The sequence below is a fragment of the Pantherophis guttatus genome, chromosome 2 (genome assembly GCF_059756535.1).
Source record: "Pantherophis guttatus breed Tessera chromosome 2, ASM5975653v1, whole genome shotgun sequence".
NCBI lineage: Eukaryota > Metazoa > Chordata > Lepidosauria > Squamata > Colubridae > Pantherophis > Pantherophis guttatus.
The window spans coordinates 243,824,081-243,831,096 of record NC_142064.1 but is presented as its reverse complement, the minus strand read 5'-3'; positions in this window follow the sequence as shown (position 1 = coordinate 243,831,096).

The window sequence follows — 7,016 nt, the reverse complement described above, 5'->3', positions numbered from 1 at the left end:
CAAACTGGAGGAATAGAACATTGATTCTATGACTGTGAGGAGGCTGGGCAATATGGTTTTTAGCAACTTTTGGAAAAGAGGTAAGGAAGATGAAATATATGGATGTCAATGAGTTTAATCAAGTACTGTATTTTTTGTAGTATAAGACGCACCGGAGTCTAAGATGCAGCTTAGTTTTTTTGGGAGGAAAATAGGGGGAAAAAAACCTGCCTACCAGGTATTCATCTGGCTAACGTCCTTAGTCTGGTCAGCTTCAGCACATTAGTTTGCTGAAGCTGACCAGCAAAGGGTCAAGTTTTTATCCCCTGCTTGGGGATAAAAAACAGCTTCTAAGGCACAACTGAGAGGAAGCAGCAATGAGAAAAACAGGCAAAGTGGGGGTGGGGGGATAGCTTCACTCAGCTAGTGCCTAGTTAGGGCTGAAAAAAAGCTTCTAAAGAATAGCTAAGAATCAGATCAAAGCATGGAAATTGTTTCACTCGCTAACGCCTCGTTTAAAGCACAGCTGGAGAGGGAGCAGGTAAACGCTGCTAGTGCCTCGTTAGCACCTCATTAGGGCTGAAAAAAGCTTCAAAAAACTACATTCAGAGTATAAGACCCACCCAAATTTTCAGCCTCTTTTAGGGGGGAAAAAGGTGCATCTTATACTCCAAAAAATACGGTAATTGTCCAGCTGCTGCACAATGTGGTATCTGCAACTGAGGACACAATAAGAGCATTTGTAAGCATGACTGGCTGGAGAATTCTGGGAGTTGAAATCTACAATTCTTAAAATTGCCAATATTGGACATCCCCACCCCACCCACGGCTTAAATGCCCTTAGTGAAGGAGAGTCCAGCAATCTCTATAGTAATATGTTTCATTGTGGGAACAACTCTTTATGTTACAATATCTCTATCAGTGCCCAACCCACTGCAATTTTCTCTGTAGTTTTCTCCCACTGTTTCTTATCTTGCAAATACTTGGAAGGGACCTTGGAGGTCTTCTAGTCCCTGCTCAAGCTGGAAATCCTATACCATTTCAAACAAATGGTTGTCCAATCTCTTCTTAAAAACCTCCAGTGTGAGAACACCCACAATTTCTGGAGGCAAGTTGTTCCACTGATTAAATTGTTCTGTCTGATTAATTGTCCTCGGTTCTAGGTTTTTTATTTATTTGTATTGTATTTATTTATTTTTGTCATGTATTAGATAATAGATATAAGTATAAACATGATTATGAACACAGGAAATGGATATGAATAAATAGGGACAGTAGGACAGGGACAGTAGGCATGCTGGTGCACTTATGCACGCCCCTTACAGACCTCTTAGGAATGGGGTGAGGTCAACAGTAGACAGTCTAAGGTTAAAGTTTTGGGGGTTTGGGGAAGAAACCATAGAGTCAGGTAGAGCATTCCAGGCATTGGCCACTCTATTGCTGAAATTGTATTTTCTGCAATCGAGTTTGGAGCGGTTTACCTTAAGTTTGTATCTATTGTGTGCTCGTGTATTGTTGTGGTTGAAGCTGAAGTATTCATTGACAGGAAGGATGTTGTAGCAGATAATTTTATGTACTACGCTTAGGTCAGACCAAAGACGGCGAAGTTCTAAATTGTCTAAGCCCAAAATTTCAAGTCTGGTGGCATAAGGTATTTTGTTGCGAGCAGAGGAGTGGAGGACTCTTCTCATGAAATATCTCTGGACTTGTTCGATTGTATTAATGTCTGATATGCAGTGCGGGTTCCAGACAGATGAGCTGTATTCAAGAATTGGTCTAGCAAAAGTTTTGTATGCCTTAGTTAGCAGTTCAATATTACCAGAGAAGAAGCTACACAAGATTAGGTTAGCAACTTTTAATGGTTTTTTGGCAATGCTGTTACAGTGGGCTCTAGTACTTAGATCATTTGAGATGAGTACTCCAAGGTCTTTGACAGGGTAAGGGTCATCTACTAAGTTGGTTCTCTCCTTGATTAGTTTCCATCATTTTTTGTTCTGCCTTCAGGTGCTTTGGAGAATAGGTTGACCCCCTCTTTGTGGCACTCCTTCACATATTGGAACACTGCTATCATATCACCTCAAGTCCTCCTTTTCATTAAACTAGACATGGTGCTCTGGTCCAACAAAGAGCAACTTTGCTCCACTGTTGTATGGACATATAGACCTTCTCCTTCTTCCGAATCAATGTTGGCTCCTGGCAATTTCCTGGACAAGTCCTGGACAAGTGCCAGTTTTCCTGGCAAAGTTTTTCAGAAGTGGTTTGCCTTTGTCTGCTTCCCAGGCTGAGAGAGAGAGAGAAAGAGAGAAAGAGAGAGAGGGAGGGAGAGAGGGGGAGGGAGAGAGGGAGAGAGAGGGGGAAAACTGGCCCAATACCACCTAGCTAGCTTTGTGCCTAAAGCAGGACTAGAACTCCCAGTCTCCCACTTTTTAACCTTAACCACTACACCAATCTGATTAATGATAATACTGAATATTGTGGAGTGTCTAAATTGCAGTATTTTTATTATGCATCTGATTCTAGATTAAGGTAATCTATTCTGGACACTATTTAAAACTTTTTTTAAAAAAAATCAGAATTGAAAATTCAGTTATTTTAAATGTGCAAATTTGTTTGTCTGGCATTTTATCTTCACTTACTTTTCCAGTTATGACCCAGTTTTTCCTATTCCCTCTCAGAAGTGAACAAACAAAAGAAGTTCAAACTCCATGAGACAGGGGAAAAAATCTCTCTCATGTTTTGCCTGCTGTTGTTCCCTTTTTTATTGTGGCTATAGTTTTTGAGTTATTGATGACATAGCGAGATTCAGCATTTTTAATATTTCCTTCAGCTTCGCCTTTATATATGCAAGATCTTCCATTTATGTTTTGCACTAGCCTACAATTTAAAAGATGCACAGGAAACCAGAAGACATTCAGACTGATGGACAAACAAAATATCTAGCCCTTGGTCACTCTAGAATTAAATCAATGCAGGAATACCACCCTCGGCCCTTAAGTTTTTCTTTGAAATTTGATTCTCCTTTGAAGGAATTTCCAAAGCAACTTCATCAAAGCGAATGAGAATAAGATTTTGAAAAAAGTGCCAGAGAATATTTCTGCCTGGCACCAGCTTCAATCAATGATTCAAACTCAATGTCCCTAGATAAATGTTTGCTCCACATTTCTCAATTTAAGAAGGAAGCTTGATCGTCCATGGAACTTCTGAATTCTTGCCATGGTATTTTCCAGCTGTTTGAGCACATGCTAGGATTTGTTAATGAACACTCTAAACCTCTCAAAGGAAACTGTATTAGAAATGTGGTAGCCCTCTTCATTAAGATTGCTTAAGAATGACAGGAAAATCCAGACAGTATCTACACACTTCACTATCACCAAGTATTTATTTTGCCTACCAAATTCTCAGAAAAGTTTTTTTTTTTTAAAGCAACCATCCAAGAGTCACCTAATTAAGTTGAGTAGTGTAGAAATTTAATAATAAATATACCCTTAGGCAAGAGTCTATTTATTATTAGATAAGAGTATAAATAAAAAATTAAGATTTGATGTAGTTCTGGGTTTGGTCATGTTTGATAACATTTGGATCTCTTTTCTGAATCTGTTTCCAGATTAAATAAATGTTACCCCTTTGTAAGGAGGCATGATGGCTCAGTGGTTAAAGACACTGAGCATGTCAGCTGACAGCCCAGGTTTGTGATCCGAGTGCTGCACGATGGGGTGAGCTCCCATTATTTGCCCCAGCTCCTGGGGTATGCAAATGCAAGTAGATAAATAAGTACTACTTTGGTGGGAAAGTAACAGCATTTCATGCACTTCGGTGTACAGTCATGATGGCCAAATGACCATGGAAATGTTTATGGACAACACTGGTTCCTTCAGCTAAGAAATGGACAAGCACCGCCCCCTGGAGTCAGACACAACTGGACAGGGGAAACCTTTACATTTGACCTTTAACCTTTGTGTAATAACTGCACCCACCATTACGTATCTTGGTATTGTTGCATGATTGTGTGATAATACAGGCAATGTTAGATCACTGAGTTTTGATTTAGTTTTTTTCCTTACTTCAGTTGTGTATACTTGATGCTGCTTGAAATTACAATCTTTTGCTAACGTGGCTTGTTTTGAGCCTTTAAAATAAATTAGCATTCCTCGAGATACTCTGTTTCTCTGGAGTGTTAGCATCTTGCAGCTGAGATTTTAAAAAAACGAAGTCATTTTGTTTGAGTCATACCTGTCCCACTGCCAGCTATAGCCCGTTCCAATTTTATATTATAATCCTTTCAATGCTTCTTAAACCAAGTATGTAGGATTTTCAGCTTGAAATTTCATCCATGTGTCACTAAGCAAATGCTTAATGTATTGAAAACGGAGGCCTCTGCAGCATCAGCAGGGCAGGGATCCAAAATGTCAAGATGGCAATTGTAATGACATGATTGAGGCTCCTTTAATTAAGGCATTGATTATGCATACATGTGCAAAGGCATGTGGCTTTGATTGCTCTGCCACATCCAGTCTTTTATCTCTTTCGAACACGTACCTATTTGGTGCTCAGATTGTACAATAGCAATAGCACTTAGACTTATATACTGCTTCACAGTGCTTTTTCAGCCCTCTCCTATCTAAGCAGTTTACAGAGTCAGCATATTTTCCCCAACAATCTGGATCCACATTTTACCCACCTCCAAAGGCTGGAAGGCTGAGTCAACCTTGAGCCTGGTGAGATTTGAACTGCCAAATTGCAGGCAGTGGCAATCAGCATAAGTAGCCTGCAGTACTGCGTCACCGCAGCTCATTGACTACAACTCTCTCTTTTGCTGCAAACATTTTGTGCTGCTGAATTGCAGTGTTGATGAAACCGAGACGCATATCAGTATGCATTACAGGTAGTCCTCGACTTACAACTGGTCACACAGCGAGCCATCACATGATCACATTTTGGATTCTGGGCAACTGGCCTGCATTTATGGCCATTTGCAGCAACCTACAGCCACACGAGCAGGTTTTATAATGCTTTTTTTTTTTTTTACATCAGAAACCAGCATTTATTTCTGGTTTTCGGCAGAAAATTGTCATTGCGGACAATGGATTCACTTAGCAACTGCTGTAAAAAGGTCATACAATCAGACACAGCCATGTGGGGACCCGGTTAATGACTGGCATGATTCATGGCTATAATTCTGGGCACAAATATGGTCATAAATTGAGGATTACCCATGTAACTGATATGCACTATTGAACTGGAATGGTTACATAGTGTTGGCAGAAATCAAATTATTGATTCATACCAATTGCACCTATTTTTTCTGATGGAAAGATACTGGCTGATCATGGAAACTGGATTCAAGTACAGGATATCTGTAAAGAGTATAGGAATTTTAATTGTAACTCTAATCCTAATGATTGGAATGAAAATCAGTATGTTGAGCCATATCAATATGCACTGAATTAATTCTAAGCATCCATTATAACACACTATACTATATTAACAAGCTGAAGACAGGCAGAAGCTTGGCAAAAATCTTTTATTACATTTAGTGACTCACTTATTGCTTATTAATTCCTAGATTGCATCACACTAATCCTAAACTCCAAACGTACCCTTCCAGCATTTTATACAAATAGGTAAATTGTTGGAATTGTATTTTCCTTGTAACTAAGTCAAGGGACTCAGAAGGTGATATAAGTGCTAACTAATGTATGTAAGAAGAATAATATTGAAGAAGATATTGGTGATAGGGAATAATTCTGGGAAAGAAAATAAAACATCTTGGAATAGAGAATTTTGAGATAGTTTGCTATTTGATTGTATATATTGTTTACGTCCATGCATAAACCACTAGGCCTAGCCATCCACTTAACAGATGCTTCCATGGCCATGTTAGGACACATAGTTTCATTGTAAGCTGCCCTGAATCACTTTGCAGAGTGAGATAGGAAGCATAGAATTTGAATGAATGAATGAATTAATTAATTAATTAATTAATGAACATGAGAGCTCCCATATTCTGAGGTTGAGACACTGGATACTTGCAACCACAACAGATTTCTGACCGATGTAACAGGAGCGTCTATTTCAGAGTATTCAAAAATATAACTAAATAATTACAGACTAAAGTTGGTAGGTACTCAATCACCTAAAGGTTCTGCCATCTTATTCTTATGCATATATAAACTAAGTCACATAGCTTAGTTGCCCATAGTTTGCACATTACCGCTTTTAATTAAAGTTTTACCTTTTGGTACATTCAAACACTGATGTAGGAGAAGGAATGGCAAAACCTGGAGGTGGACTGACATGAGGGATTAGCCTAGAATCCCTACATATTTACAAGTGAATAAATTCTAACTTTCCCTTGAATTCAAATGATTCAGCCAATTTTTCTCTCTTGCCAAGTTCTCTTGCCATCCAATGATGACAGAAAATCAATGCTAATTCTTGTGTTCAGAGGTTAACTTGCAATCTCATTTTTTGCCATGCAGTTGGGAAAAACTAACTTGGTTCATTATGTGCTATTTTACTGAATCACTTATTTAGAGTTGATTCCTCTCCTATAAAAAGTCGAGTATGTACAAAAGTGTATCCGTAAAACCAGGAAGCTGGCCCTCCAGGTAAGAAATTAAACATAAGATAGTCTGGTATAGAACAGATGTGGTCGTCTACCAATATTGCTGGCATGTACATGAGTCATTATTTTGGGATGAGGGATTTAAAATATGCAATTATCAATTTTTCATGGATTTATCTTGAAGCAGAGAAAAGAACCAGCTATTTTCATTTTTCTTCTCACGTAAAAATACTAACAAGGTTGTTACAGAAGATTTTTTTTTTTTAATTCTAGAGAGGTAGGAAAATGTTATTACAATATCTGATAGGTTATTACCCTGTTTCCCCTAAAATAAGACATCCCCTGATAATAAGCCCAGTCGGGCTTTTGAGTGCATGAACTAAAATAAGCCCTCCCTGAAAATATTTAAACGCATGCACAGCTGGTCCCTGCCATTTCCTCTGGTTTCCTCCATGTGCCCCAAAATAATAAG